Here is a 16,113-nt window from a genome sequence, read left to right as displayed (position 1 = left end):
ACGTGATAGCTGGTGGTGGTTTCAAGACTACCACAATTTTCCTGTTCCTTGTTCAATGCCTGTTGGATAGGGGAGGATTGGCATACTTTTCTTTTCCTGTCTGCGTACTTGACACTTTGTTTATTTGTGTGCTTATGTGGGTGTGCAGTTGACAGGATTTCGAAGCGGTCTCAGCCCTGGGGAGGCTTCAGGGCAGCCTCAGTGAGCGCTGAAGGGAGGCAGGGATTTGGGGGCTACCTCCTCCACAGGACGGACACCAAGGGCCAGAGGTCAGCAATCTCAGTGAGGTCACACAGACGGGCACACCCAGCACCCTGGCCCCTGTGCCTCTCCTTCACGTTTGTCTCTGCTCCAAGCTGCTCTCCTGGGTCATCACGGGCGATCTCTAGGCGCGTGCTTGGTTCTTGCAGAAGTGGTGTCTGGCTGTGGTCAGTGTGGGCTCTCAGGACTTCCATGTTTTTGGCTCCCATCAATATTGGGCAGTGTGGTGTATGTTTGTTTTGGAGTGGTAGATCCGGGTGGATTTTGGCTTTGCCAACTCATTTAATACCTGTTTCTCCTGTTTCTGTATCGGGTGTTCTCTGGTTAGAAGGGGGATGACGGTGTGGTGGAACGGCTTCTGGCTGTTGAGCCCCTGCTGAGAGCTGTTTGGCGTGCACAGCTCCGTTTCGGCACAATCTCATGAGCAGCCCTGGGCAGTGCAGAAAGCGAGGCCCAGGTGAGGCTGTCGGACCCAGGAGGGCCCTGACCTGTGTGCTTTCAACCTCTGAGCCGCCCCTCTCCTGACTGCTTACCAAGCTGTATCGATACTGCAATCTGAGCATTGAAAAGTCACCAGGGGAATGCCGTTTCCGGGGATCTTACTGTGAACCTTCTGTTAAAGGTTGGATGTCGAATAATGACTTGCCTTTGAATGCAGGTACCAAACGGGCTCCGTGGGATAACTCATTCCATAGAAACGTTTTAAAATAATGCTCCCAACTAGCTATCCTTTACATGCTTTCTACTAAGAGGTGCTCTGCTCTCCTGTGCGCTTTAGTGATATGCCGTGTTTGCTTTGCATGCACTTGGGTTTTCAGAAGAAAACCGTGTTTGCAGGTACACTTGGAGCACGACATTCTTCTTCCTGTTAGTGTAGATGCTCCATGAGAGGAGATAATGCTCATGCATTTCTGTGTGTTTTGTGGGGAATAAAAGTAGCCGCCGGCTCTAGCAAACCTAGAAGATGCCCAAAAGGTGATACACGTGAAAATATGCGGCCACTGCCATAAACCGCCTTGTATTATGTGTGGCAAAGTGCTGTGTGTGCGCTGTCTATGGAGAAAATGAGTCTTCCCTATTTTCCCAAGAGGTAACACTTGAATAGACTTCAGAAGTTGTCTTATCTGCAAACGGTACCCTCCTTCCATTGTTTTGAGACGTTGTCATAGGAACTCACACATGTCATTGTTTTCTCAGTTAGAACCTCCAGGGTTTGTCATAGTCCCTGTGTGTCATCACAGCGTCTGGTTCCACTTGATTTAAAGCAGGAAGAGGCCAGCCACGTGGCCTCGCTGGTGCTTCCCAAGCACAGGGTCTCATGAGGGCGTGAGCACTTGGTTGGGAGACGTGCTGTTCTTCCTGATAGAAACCCTGTGGTGCCGTTCGCTAGTCTCCTGCGGCGTTTCTTCCACCCTACATGCACCCAGTTTCTGTTGGTTTTTAGTTTATTTATATTTTCCGAGACAGGGTCTTGCTCTGTCACCCAGGCTGGCATGCGGTGGCGTGATCCCTGGCTCAGGCGATCCTCCCCCCTCAGTCACCCGAGCAGCTGGGACCTGGGGCGCGCACCAGCATGCCTGGCTAATTTTTCTTTTCTTTGTTGCAGGGATGGGGGGGTCTTGTTGTGTTGCCCAGGTGTGGCTCTGTTTTCTGGTGAGTGTACAGTGGGTTTTTATGGGGAACCTCTGTATTTGGGTCGGGGGTGTGGCATCCTGGTCAGGAAATGGCCCTCAGGCTTCCTTCCTGCCCAGCCAGGGTCACGAGTAGTGTCTCCACCTGGGCTGGTGTGTGTGTGCTGGCCAGTAGGGCTTAGTCCTGGACTGCAGACTGGTGCTGGTCCATGGTCTGTTAGGGACCGGGGTCATAGCCGGAGGTGAGTGGCGGGCGAAGTGAGCATGACCGCCTGAGCTCTGCCTCCTCTTGGATCAGCGGCAGCATTTAGATTCTCCTAGGCACTGGGACCCTATTGTAAACGGCATGTGAAGGGATCTCGGAGGTGCTCCTTATGAGGATCCAATGCCTGACCTGAGGTGGAACAGTTGCATTTCAAAACCACCCCTCAGAAAAATTGTCTTCCGCGATACCCATCCCTGGTGCCGAGAAGGCTGGGGTCCTTAACCATCTGGAGGGATGTACCGTGTCAGACTCACTGTGGTCGACGGGCTGTAGGCCAGGTTTCGTGAGGTCACGTGTCGGCTTGTAGGACTTTCTCTGGCAGAGGTGCGAGTGACTTCTGTTCACTGTGAGAGGCTCATCTCAGGGGCTTCATGGCCTGGGGGATGGCAGCCTGTTTGAACTGATCGAGCAATCTCACGCTACCCTTATTTTCTGAAACACCCGTGAGTGACTTTTTCACACGTTCTTTGAAGCGGCGTCATGCCCGTGCTCCTTGGTAATGAGCGAATGCTTTTGTTGACCCCTCATCCCCTTTCCTTGGGGTGTGTTCCGGACTCGGTTCTCACGCGTTCTGCTTCTACGGGAATCTCTGAAGCTGCTGAGTGTAGAAAGCACTGAGGAGGCTGTGCTCCCACCCCCGTGAGCCTTCCAGGCATCGTCCTCTCCCCTCAGCGAGGCAACGTCCATGGCACACCGAGGAGGCTGTGCTCCTGTCCCCCGTAAGCCTTCCAGGCGTCCTCCTCTCCCCTCCAGGGGGACAGGAGGAACCTTTCAAACCCTTCTTAAACTTGTTTCCATGTCTTTGTTTTAACAGATTTCTTTGCATCTTCTCCCTTATCCAGAAGTGAGGGTGTGAACGCTGAGTTATTCCCAGGAGTCAAGAAACCACACACGGCCCAAAGTGACATTTGTTTCCCCGAAATGATTTGTGTGTGTTCACCTTAAAATGCAGCTCAGTAAAACAGGTGTGTGTTTTGAGGAATGACTTGAAATTACCCTGGTAAAGATGTGACAGTTCCATTTCATCCAGTCTGTGCAGGTGTCCACAACCCCCTTCAGTGGTTGCGTGTGAGTTTATGTGACTTGGGGTTTTTTATTTATTTATTTATTTTTTATTTTTTTTGAAGAAAGAAAATCTTGTTGCTGGGGACTTCAGAGGGTGTGCTGGGATTGTGTGGGGCGGACATCGGGGGCTTCAGTGTGTGGCCTCCTTGAAAAGACGTTCAAATTCAGGCTGAGCGTCCCTACTCCAAAATGCTCTGAAACCTGAAACATTCCGAGCTCTCCCTCATATGACACTCGCAGGAAATGCTCTTCGGGGCACTTTGGATTTCAGGCTGGGGATGCTCAACCAGAAAGCGAAATACTGCAAGAGCCTTCTTGCCCCAGGAGCTTGGATGAGGACATGTGGCCTGTGCCGGGCATCCGTGGCGTGCGAGGCAGCCTGGACTCGCTGGACTGGTTTTTGTAGGAGTCACAGAAGGGAAGGAGAGGGTCAAAGTGGCCACGCCTGGCTCCTGAGATAGGGCGGAGCAGAGGGAGGTGGGCGCGGAGGGCAGCAGCGGAGTCCCCAGCGTCCGGGGCTCCTGTCCCTGGTGGAGTTGAGAGCCTCCTCTAGTTGTGGCCTCTGCCCTGTCAGCAGCCACTGAGGCCTGGAGGGAGCTGGGGGCTGAGGGGGAGGAGGAAGGGACAGGCCTGCTTCTGGAGAGGGCTGGCGTCAACCTGTGCTAGCCTCGTGTGCTACTCCTGCGTCCGGGGTGCACGGCCGTGCCTCGTGCCTCGTGCCTCGTGGCGCAGCGGTTCCCGGGGTGCGCAGCACTCTTGTCTTGCAGTAACGGCTTTGTCTCCAACCCTTGGAGGCAAGTTACCTTTTCCCCCTCCCCCCTCCCCCCCCCCAGTTGAAAAGAGGTAGAGAATCTTAGAGAAATGCATTTGCTGGAATGTCTCTTTTCCGATAAATCTGAAAGTATCTCCTAGTGAGTCTCGTGTGTAGAGTAAGGACAGTTCATGCATATCTTAAAGCAGGTACATCTAGCAACACAGAGCATCCCGGTGCTAGGATGGAGTTTCCCACTAACTCTGGGAGTGGAATCTGTAGAGCCTCGGGTGCTTGCACCATGAGGTTAGCGAGGGTGCAGGTGCACCCACAGCCCTGCCTGTGCCGCGTCCCTTCTGCTATAGAGCGTCTGCCGGGGCCTGCGTGGGTCGCCTGAGCGTTGCTGTTCCCTTTTTCACATGAGCCTTTTTATCGAATACTAGGATAAACTTGACCTCACATACTTGGTGGGGAGAGAGAGAAGTATATCTGGGACCTCTTTAATTATATGTTGGAAAATAGATTTGGGCAAAATATTTCTGCATATGCGTGCTTGGTGGGCGTGGGGTTCCCTGCCGCACCCTGGGGCACGTTCGCACGCACATTGTGATTTAATCTTGGGTCTATGGCAACAAAACTGTAGAAGTTGGCTATGACTGACTTTCTCAGATCTAGAAACAAACATACAATTGGAATCATCATCTATTGGACTTCTTTGTAAAACCTGATTTGAGCTATCATTTTTGCTTGGTATGTTAACAGTTTCAAACTCAAATGTCACAAGGAGGAATTGTTACCATTTTGTTTTCGTATCAACATATTGCTTCGCCAAGTCTCTTCTCACTAATAGTTATCCTTCCTCTGAATGCGGCGTAATTGTTATAGAATTAAGAAAAAGGTTGGTTGGGCACGCTGGCTTATGCCTGTAATGTAATCGCAGCACTTTGTGAGGCCAAGGAGTTCAAGAGCAGCCTGAACAACAGAGCAAGACACCCCATCTCTCTCACAACAGAAAAATTAGCTGAGTATGGTGGTGCGTGCCTGTGGTCCCTGCTACTCTGGAGTCCGAGGTGGGAAGAACACTTAAGGCTACGGTGAGCTGTGATTGCTCCACTGTACTCCAGTCTTGGTGACAGAGCCAAGACCCTGTCTCAGAAAGGAAAATGTAAAAAAAAAAAAAAGAAAAGAAAAAGAAAAATCCAGAAATGTCGTTTTCTTCTTTAATCATCCCAAAAGAGAAATCGTTTTTTTCTAAGCGTGTTAAAGGGTAACTGATAAGATTCTTTCCTTGCATTGTTTCTCCTTTTCAAATATTTCCAGTATTCTGTCCACATCGTCTCTCATCATCTCGTTACAAAGGTGTCTTCGAGGTTAGTGGTGTTTCTGTGTTGCACCTTGGAGAACAGCCGGCATGAAACCTCTTACCACCACCGTGCGCATTGTAATCCCAATTAAAATCCTCTCCAGAGACGCCTGTGCTGCTTATGAAAGCAGAACTTTGGTTGTGCTAACATGTGCATTCAGCTCATGGTTTTAAGTTTATATCTGAGAGGATGCTGTAGAATTCATTAATCATATGGGATCAGTAATGATGGCAGGTAATTCTGGCTGATGTCTTTTAGAGGGTATTTTTCACTTCAAGTTACAACTTCCTTCGGGATAGTCATTTTGGGATTCATTGAAATGTGTGCTTTATTTCACAGCTCAGATTTTCGTTAGACATTTCATAGCATAGGATTTTGAAAGCAGATTTGGCAAAATCTTTCTAGCGAAATGTCTGACGTCAGAAGGAACAGCACTCAGAATTACTGGTAACTGTGGTCCATTTTCAGGCTGATGATAGAAGTCACTTGAACGGTCAGGGCTGCTGTGTGAGGTGGATGATGGGGTTTTTGAACCCTGACCCTCCTGACACGCCAGCTCTGGCCCTGGCCTTCTCTCCTCTCCACTGGGAGGAGAGAAGGTGCCAGCATCCACCTCACAGACCATCGTGAGAACCCGGGACTAAGGGTTTGTGTTCCTCTTGCAGGTGGCGCCGCAGATGTGGGGGCCTGACGATATATACACACTGCAGGCTGCCAGTGTCGGGGTAATCCAGTTTTCGTCAAAAGGTGGGATTTGCTTTGCTACCCTGCGGACCAGGTGCAGTGCTGCTGTTGCAGCAGGTGTGTGGATCCTCTTGGGTGGTCCTCAGGTGGACAAGGAGTCACCGATTCCGATTCCCAGGGTTAGATGTGAGCGGGGACCATGGACCTCATGTGTTCAGAGGGGAGAAGTGAAAAAGCTTCCCTTGTAATTCCAGGACCGTCTATCCCAGGAATGCCAAGCCCCACTGGCTTTCACCCGACGCTGTCGTAGGTGACGCCGCATGGAAATGAGGACCCGTGTGCCGCATACCTGAGCCAGTACCCGTCTCCCTCCAGGGCCGTGGCCGAGCCCTCCTGATTTCGCTGGGTTGCCAGCCTGGGGATCTGTAAGCCCAGCGACGCCTGCGGTCTCGGACCCCCCTCCCCGTGGGGACAGGAGAGGTGGCTTCCGGGGGCTGGTGATGAATGCCTGAATGAAGCCGACTTGTGACCGCAGTTCTGTCTAAGGGCCTCCCCGGGTGTTAGATGTCAGTAAATGACACGTGTGTGTGTGGATCTCATGTGATGAGAGAAACAGTGGGGGAAACCAAAGCTTGTGGAGTCTGCAGGTGCTGGACTTGGGGATGTGTGCACCTGTGTACTTGGTGAGGGGCGTGAGGTCTGGAATGTGTGTGCACGTGTGTCACGTTTGTGCGTGTGTGGTGAGTGTATTTAGCAGGTGTGTGTGGAGTGAGCGTGTTCATGCGTGTGTCGTGTATGTTGGAGGGTGTGTGGAGTGTGTACACGCATCACATTTGGTGAGTGTATTTGAGGGTGTGTATGGAGTGCATAGAGGCGTTTGCGTGTATAGTATCGGGTGAAGGGGTGGCATGTGTGGAGTAAGCATGCACACGTGTGTGCTGTGTGTGGGGTTTCTACCTGCTCCTCCCCTGAGCCTGCTCCTGGGCCCTGCTGTCCTGGCAGCTTTACAGTTGGGTGTGTCTTTGATTCCGGAAGATTCTGGAACCCGATTCTGAAGCTGTGATCGCAAACTTGCAGCCCTGGGGGACGCTGGCCCGTGGAGCCGGCACGAGGATCTCTGTGCTGGCCTCTCCCTGGGCTGGGCTCCTCTGTCCACAGCAGAGCGTGTCCGATGATTGAGCTGTGCGGGTCTGTGGCTCCCCAGCCTCGAGTCAGCCCTCGGTTCTGGTCCCGCCTCTGTTTTTCTTGCTGAGGGGCTCCGGGAAGTGGTGCCTGGGATGACGTTTTCACCCTGGGGTTGCTTCGCCTGCTGCCCAGGTGCTGGCTGCCTGAGCCCTGCTGCCGTCCTGGGTGGACGGGGCTGGCGCGGGGACATCCCTGAGCACCTGCGGGAAGGCAGGTTTAGGAAGTGCCAGAGGTGAGGGGCTTCCTCCCAGGCTTGATTTTCTGGAAAGTTCTGGGCCTCCTATTTTTCCCTAAGGGAAGTTAGAAACTGAGTTTCTCTTTAGGGGGAACGTCTTTGCAGCGTCTGTTGTTAGAATGTTCTCCAGGTGTGGAATACCCGGGGCCGTGTGTGTTTGGGAACCTCCGTGTCCTGAGCGAATTCAGTAGGGGATGGAGAGAGGCCTCCCTCCTGTCAGCTTGGCCTCTGTTTCCAGCTTGTGAGTTGTGAGGGTTGGCGGCTGCTGGCATCCCAGGGAGAGTCAAACACTGGGTGGCGTGGGATGGGAACGTTCGCTCTGACAAGGTCAGTGGGAAAGCGTCTAAGCAAACGTCGCTGTTCTCCGGGCTCCTCGGGGTCGAGCTTGTTTGGTGGTGGTCAGGGAAAGCTACCCTTGTTCCTGTTCCTCACCATCTGAATGGTGTCCAGGGCTTGTTCCGCCGGAGAGGTGATGCGCGTAGAATGGGGGTCAGGTCGCAGGCTCCGAGGTTGTTTGGAATCTGTCAACGGACTTCCTAAACACACAGGTGCTTGGTAAAGAGATGTTCCTGATTGGCTAAAACATCTCAACAGGACGTGATAGCTGGTGGTGGTTTCAAGACTACCACAATTTTCCTGTTCCTTTTTCAATGCCTGTTGGATAGGGGAGGATTGGCATACTTTTCTTTTCCTGTCTGCGTACTTGACACTTTGTTTATTTGTGTGCTTATGTGGGTGTGCAGTTGACAGGATTTCGAAGCGGTCTCAGCCCTGGGGAGGCTTCAGGGCAGCCTCCGTCAGCGCTGAAGGGAGGCAGGGATTTGGGGGCTACCTCCTCCACAGGACGGACACCAAGGGCCAGAGGTCAGCAATCTCAGTGAGGTCACACAGACGGGCACACCCAGCACCCTGGCCCCTGTGCCTCTCCTTCACGTTTGTCTCTGCTCCAAGCTGCTCTCCTGGGTCATCACGGGCGATCTCTAGGCGCGTGCTTGGTTCTTGCAGAAGTGGTGTCTGGCTGTGGTCAGTGTGGGCTCTCAGGACTTCCATGTTTTTGGCTCCCATCAATATTGGGCAGTGTGGTGTATGTTTGTTTTGGAGTGGTAGATCCGGGTGGATTTTGGCTTTGCCAACTCATTTAATACCTGTTTCTCCTGTTTCTGTATCGGGTGTTCTCTGGTTAGAAGGGGGATGACGGTGTGGTGGAACGGCTTCTGGCTGTTGAGCCCCTGCTGAGAGCTGTTTGGCGTGCACAGCTCCGTTTCGGCACAATCTCATGAGCAGCCCTGGGCAGTGCAGAAAGCGAGGCCCAGGTGAGGCTGTCGGACACACGAGGGCCCTGACCTGTGTGCTTTCAGCCTCTGAGCCGCCCCTCTCCTGACTGCTTACCAAGCTGTATCGATACTGAAATCTGAGCATTGAAAAGTCACCAGGGGAATGCCGTTTCCGGGGATCTTACTGTGAACCTTCTGTTAAAGGTTGGATGTCGAATAATGAATTGCCTTTGAATGCAGGTACCAAACGGGCTCCCTGGGATAACTCATTCCATAGAAACGTTTTAAAATAATGTTCCCAACTAGCTATCCTTTACATGCTTTCTACTCAGAGGTGCTCTGCTCTCCTGTGTGCTTTAGTGATATGCCGTGTTTGCTTTGCATGCACTTGGGTTTTCAGAAGAAAACCGTGTTTGCAGGTACACTTGGAGCACGACATTCTTCTTCCTGTTAGTGTAGATGCTCCATGAGAGGAGATAATGCTCATGCATTTCTGTGTGTTTTGTGGGGAATAAAAGTAGCCGCCGGCTCTAGCAAACCTAGAAGATGCCCAAAAGGTGATACACGTGAAAATATGCGGCCACTGCCATAAACCGCCTTGTATTATGTGTGGCAAAGTGCTGTGTGTGCGCTGTCTATGGAGAAAATGAGTCTTCCCTATTTTCCCAAGAGGTAACACTTGAATAGACTTCAGAAGTTGTCTTATCTGCAAACGGTACCCTCCTTCCATTGTTTTGAGACGTTGTCATAGGAACTCACACATGTCATTGTTTTCTCAGTTAGAACCTCCAGGGTGTGTCATAGTCCCTGTGTGTCATCACAGCGTCTGGTTCCACTTGATTTAAAGCAGGAAGAGGCCAGCCACGTGGCCTCGCTGGTGCTTCCCAAGCACAGGGTCTCATGAGGGCGTGAGCACTTGGTTGGGAGACGTGCTGTTCTTCCTGATAGAAACCCTGTGGTGCCGTTCGCTAGTCTCCTGCGGCGTTTCTTCCACCCTACATGCACCCAGTTTCTGTTGGTTTTTAGTTTATTTATATTTTCCGAGACAGGGTCTTGCTCTGTCACCCAGGCTGGCATGCGGTGGCGTGATCCCTGGCTCAGGCGATCCTCCCCCCTCAGTCACCCGAGCAGCTGGGACCTGGGGCGCGCACCAGCATGCCTGGCTAATTTTTCTTTTCTTTGTTGCAGGGATGGGGGGGTCTTGTTGTGTTGCCCAGGTGTGGCTCTGTTTTCTGGTGAGTGTACAGTGGGTTTTTATGGGGAACCTCTGTATTTGGGTCGGGGGTGTGGCATCCTGGTCAGGAAATGGCCCTCAGGCTTCCTTCCTGCCCAGCCAGGGTCACGAGTAGTGTCTCCACCTGGGCTGGTGTGTGTGTGCTGGCCAGTAGGGCTTAGTCCTGGACTGCAGACTGGTGCTGGTCCATGGTCTGTTAGGGACCGGGGTCATAGCCGGAGGTGAGTGGCGGGCGAAGTGAGCATGACCGCCTGAGCTCTGCCTCCTCTTGGATCAGCGGCAGCATTTAGATTCTCCTAGGCGCTGGGACCCTATTGTAAACGGCATGTGAAGGGATCTCGGAGGTGCTCCTTATGAGGATCCAATGCCTGACCTGAGGTGGAACAGTTGCATTTCAAAACCACCCCTCAGAAAAATTGTCTTCCGCGATACCCATCCCTGGTGCCGAGAAGGCTGGGGTCCTTAACCATCTGGAGGGATGTACCGTGTCAGACTCACTGTGGTCGACGGGCTGTAGGCCAGGTTTCGTGAGGTCACGTGTCGGCTTGTAGGACTTTCTCTGGCAGAGGTGCGAGTGACTTCTGTTCACTGTGAGAGGCTCATCTCAGGGGCTTCATGGCCTGGGGGATGGCAGCCTGTTTGAACTGATCGAGCAATCTCACGCTACCCTTATTTTCTGAAACACCCGTGAGTGACTTTTTCACACGTTCTTTGAAGCGGCGTCATGCCCGTGCTCCTTGGTAATGAGCGAATGCTTTTGTTGACCCCTCATCCCCTTTCTTTGGGGTGTGTTCCGGACTCGGTTCTCACGCGTTCTGCTTCTACGGGAATCTCTGAAGCTGCTGAGTGTAGAAAGCACTGAGGAGGCTGTGCTCCCACCCCCGTGAGCCTTCCAGGCATCGTCCTCTCCCCTCAGCGAGGCGACGTCCATGGCACACCGAGGAGGCTGTGCTCCTGTCCCCCGTAAGCCTTCCAGGCGTCCTCTTCTCCCCTCCAGGGGGACAGGAGGAACCTTTCAAACCCTTCTTAAACTTGTTTCCATGTCTTTGTTTTAACAGATTTCTTTGCATCTTCTCCCTTATCCAGAAGTGAGGGTGTGAACGCTGAGTTATTCCCAGGAGTCAAGAAACCACACACGGCCCAAAGTGACATTTGTTTCCCCGAAATGATTTGTGTGTGTTCACCTTAAAATGTAGCTCAGTAAAACAGGTGTGTGTTTTGAGGAATGACTTGAAATTACCCTGGTAAAGATGTGACAGTTCCATTTCATCCAGTCTGTGCAGGTGTCCACAACCCCCTTCAGTGGTTGCGTGTGAGTTCATGTGACTTGGGGTTTTTTATTTATTTATTTATTTTTTATCTTTTTTGAAGAAAGAAAATCTTGTTGCTGGGGACTTCAGAGGGTGTGCTGGGATTGTGTGGGGCGGACATCGGGGGCTTCAGTGTGTGGCCTCCTTGAAAAGACGTTCAAATTCAGGCTGAGCGTCCCTACTCCAAAATGCTCTGAAACCTGAAACATTCCGAGCTCTCCCTCATATGACACTCGCAGGAAATGCTCTTCGGGGCACTTTGGATTTCAGGCTGGGGATGCTCAACCAGAAAGCGAAATACTGCAAGAGCCTTCTTGCCCCAGGAGCTTGGATGAGGACATGTGGCCTGTGCCGGGCATCCGTGGCGTGCGAGGCAGCCTGGACTCGCTGGACTGGTTTTTGTAGGAGTCACAGAAGGGAAGGAGAGGGTCAAAGTGGCCACGCCTGGCTCCTGAGATAGGGCGGAGCAGAGGGAGGTGGGCGCGGAGGGCAGCAGCGGAGTCCCCAGCGTCCGGGGCTCCTGTCCCTGGTGGAGTTGAGAGCCTCCTCTAGTTGTGGCCTCTGCCCTGTCAGCAGCCACTGAGGCCTGGAGGGAGCTGGGGGCTGAGGGGGAGGAGGAAGGGACAGGCCTGCTTCTGGAGAGGGCTGGCGTCAGCCTGTGCTAGCCTCGTGTGCTACTCCTGCGTCCGGGGTGCACGGCCGTGCCTCGTGCCTCGTGCCTCGTGGCGCAGCGGTTCCCGGGGTGCGCAGCACTCTTGTCTTGCAGTAACGGCTTTGTCTCCAACCCTTGGAGGCAAGTTACCTTTTCCCCCTCCCCCCTCCCGCACCCCCCCCCAGTGAAAAGAGGTAGAGAATCTTACAGAAATGCATTTGCTGGAATGTCTGTTTTCCGATAAATCTGAAAGTATCTCCTAGTGAGTCTCGTGTGTAGAGTAAGGACCGTTCATGCATATCTTAAAGCAGGTACATCTAGCAACTCAGAGCATCCCAGTGCTAGGATGGAGTTTCCCACTAACTCTGGGAGTGGAATCTAGAGCCTCGGGTGCTTGCACCATGAGGTTAGCGAGGGTGCAGGTGCACACACAGCCCTGCCTGTGCCGCGTCCCTTCTGCTATAGAGCGTCTGCCGGGGCCTGCGTGGGTCGCCTGAGCGTTGCTGTTCCCTTTTTCACATGAGCCTTTTTATCGAATACTAGGATAAACTTGACCTCACATACTTGGTGGGGAGAGAGAGAAGTATATCTGGGACCTCTTTAATTATATGTTGGAAAATAGATTTGGGCAAAATATTTCTGCATATGCGTGCTTGGTGGGCGTGGGGTTCCCTGCCGCACCCTGGGGCACGTTCGCACGCACATTGTGATTTAATCTTGGGTCTATGGCAACAAAACTGTAGAAGTTGGCTATGACTGACTTTCTCAGATCTAGAAACAAACATACAATTGGAATCATCATCTATTGGACTTCTTTGTAAAACCTGATTTGAGCTATCATTTTTGCTTGGTATGTTAACAGTTTCAAACTCAAATGTCACAAGGAGGAATTGTTACCATTTTGTTTTCGTATCAACATATTGCTTCGCCAAGTCTCTTCTCACTAATAGTTATCCTTCCTCTGAATGCGGCGTAATTGTTATAGAATTAAGAAAAAGGTTGGTTGGGCACGCTGGCTTATGCCTGTAATGTAATCGCAGCACTTTGTGAGGCCAAGGAGTTCAAGAGCAGCCTGGACAACAGAGCAAGACACCCCATCTCTCTCACAACAGAAAAATTAGCTGAGTATGGTGGTGCGTGCCTGTGGTCCCTGCTACTCTGGAGTCCGAGGTGGGAAGAACACTTAAGGCTACGGTGAGCTGTGATTGCTCCACTGTACTCCAGTCTTGGTGACAGAGCCAAGACCCTGTCTCAGAAAGGAAAATGTAAAAAAAAAAAAAGAAAAGAAAAAGAAAAATCCAGAAATGTCGTTTTCTTCTTTAATCATCCCAAAAGAGAAATCGTTTTTTTCTAAGCGTGTTAAAGGGTAACTGATAAGATTCTTTCCTTGCATTGTTTCTCCTTTTCAAATATTTACAGTATTCTGTCCACATCGTCTCTCATCATCTCGTTACAAAGGTGTCTTCGAGGTTAGTGGTGTTTCTGTGTTGCACCTTGGAGAACAGCCGGCATGAAACCTCTTACCACCACCGTGCGCATTGTAGTCCCAATTAAAATCCTCTCCAGAGACGCCTGTGCTGCTTATGAAAGCAGAACTTTGGTTGTGCTAACATGTGCATTCAGCTCATGGTTTTAAGTTTATATCTGAGAGGATGCTGTAGAATTCATTAATCATATGGGATCAGTAATGATGGCAGGTAATTCTGGCTGATGTCTTTTAGAGGGTATTTTTCACTTCAAGTTACAACTTCCTTCGGGATAGTCATTTTGGGATTCATTGAAATGTGTGCTTTATTTCACAGCTCAGATTTTCGTTAGACATTTCATAGCATAGGATTTTGAAAGCAGATTTGGCAAAATCTTTCTAGCGAAATGTCTGACGTCAGAAGGAACAGCACTCAGAATTACTGGTAACTGTGGTCCATTTTCAGGCTGATGATAGAAGTCACTTGAACGGTCAGGGCTGCTGTGTGAGGTGGATGATGGGGTTTTTGAACCCTGACCCTCCTGACACGCCAGCTCTGGCCCTGGCCTTCTCTCCTCTCCACTGGGAGGAGAGAAGGTGCCAGCATCCACCTCACAGACCATCGTGAGAACCCGGGACTAAGGGTTTGTGTTCCTCTTGCAGGTGGCGCCGCAGATGTGGGGGCCTGACGATATATACACACTGCAGGCTGCCAGTGTCGGGGTAATCCAGTTTTCGTCAAAAGGTGGGATTTGCTTTGCTACCCTGCGGACCAGGTGCAGTGCTGCTGTTGCAGCAGGTGTGTGGATCCTCTTGGGTGGTCCTCAGGTGGACAAGGAGTCACCGATTCCGATTCCCAGGGTTAGATGTGAGCGGGGACCATGGACCTCATGTGTTCAGAGGGGAGAAGTGAAAAAGCTTCCCTTGTAATTCCAGGACCGTCTATCCCAGGAATGCCAAGCCCCACTGGCTTTCACCCGACGCTGTCGTAGGTGACGCCGCATGGAAATGAGGACCCGTGTGCCGCATACCTGAGCCAGTACCCGTCTCCCTCCAGGGCCGTGGCCGAGCCCTCCTGATTTCGCTGGGTTGCCAGCCTGGGGATCTGTAAGCCCAGCGACGCCTGCGGTCTCGGACCCCCCTCCCCGTGGGGACAGGAGAGGTGGCTTCCGGGGGCTGGTGATGAATGCCTGAATGAAGCCGACTTGTGACCGCAGTTCTGTCTAAGGGCCTCCCCGGGTGTTAGATGTCAGTAAATGACACGTGTGTGTGTGGATCTCATGTGATGAGAGAAACAGTGGGGGAAACCAAAGCTTGTGGAGTCTGCAGGTGCTGGACTTGGGGATGTGTGCACCTGTGTACTTGGTGAGGGGCGTGAGGTCTGGAATGAGTGTGCACGTGTGTCACGTTTGTGCGTGTGTGGTGAGTGTATTTAGCAGGTGTGTGTGGAGTGAGCGTGTTCATGCGTGTGTCGTGTATGTTGGAGGGTGTGTGGAGTGTGTACACGCATCACATTTGGTGAGTGTATTTGAGGGTGTGTATGGAGTGCATAGAGGCGTTTGCGTGTATAGTATCGGGTGAAGGGGTGGCATGTGTGGAGTAAGCATGCACACGTGTGTGCTGTGTGTGGGGTTTCTACCTGCTCCTCCCCTGAGCCTGCTCCTGGGCCCTGCTGTCCTGGCAGCTTTACAGTTGGGTGTGTCTTTGATTCCGGAAGATTCTGGAACCCGATTCTGAAGCTGTGATCGCAAACTTGCAGCCCTGGGGGACGCTGGCCCGTGGAGCCGGCACGAGGATCTCTGTGCTGGCCTCTCCCTGGGCTGGGCTCCTCTGTCCACAGCAGAGCGTGTCCGATGATTGAGCTGTGCGGGTCTGTGGCTCCCCAGCCTCGAGTCAGCCCTCGGTTCTGGTCCCGCCTCTGTTTTTCTTGCTGAGGGGCTCCGGGAAGTGGTGCCTGGGATGACGTTTTCACCCTGGGGTTGCTTCGCCTGCTGCCCAGGTGCTGGCTGCCTGAGCCCTGCTGCCGTCCTGGGTGGACGGGGCTGGCGCGGGGACATCCCTGAGCACCTGCGGGAAGGCAGGTTTAGGAAGTGCCAGAGGTGAGGGGCTTCCTCCCAGGCTTGATTTTCTGGAAAGTTCTGGGCCTCCTATTTTTCCCTAAGGGAAGTTAGAAACTGAGTTTCTCTTTAGGGGGAACGTCTTTGCAGCGTCTGTTGTTAGAATGTTCTCCAGGTGTGGAATACCCGGGGCCGTGTGTGTTTGGGAACCTCCGTGTCCTGAGCGAATTCAGTAGGGGATGGAGAGAGGCCTCCCTCCTGTCAGCTTGGCCTCTGTTTCCAGCTTGTGAGTTGTGAGGGTTGGCGGCTGCTGGCATCCCAGGGAGAGTCAAACACTGGGTGGCGTGGGATGGGAACGTTCGCTCTGACAAGGTCAGTGGGAAAGCGTCTAAGCAAACGTCGCTGTTCTCCGGGCTCCTCGGGGTCGAGCTTGTTTGGTGGTGGTCAGGGAAAGCTACCCTTGTTCCTGTTCCTCACCATCTGAATGGTGTCCAGGGCTTGTTCCGCCGGAGAGGTGATGCGCGTAGAATGGGGGTCAGGTCGCAGGCTCCGAGGTTGTTTGGAATCTGTCAACGGACTTCCTAAACACACAGGTGCTTGGTAAAGAGATGTTCCTGATTGGCTAAAACATCTCAACAGGACGTGATAGCTGGTGGTGGTTTCAAGACTACCACAATTTT

The sequence above is a fragment of the Chlorocebus sabaeus genome, chromosome 11, assembly GCF_047675955.1.
Source record: "Chlorocebus sabaeus isolate Y175 chromosome 11, mChlSab1.0.hap1, whole genome shotgun sequence".
Lineage (NCBI taxonomy): Eukaryota > Metazoa > Chordata > Mammalia > Primates > Cercopithecidae > Chlorocebus > Chlorocebus sabaeus.
This window is presented reverse-complemented; position numbering follows the sequence as displayed.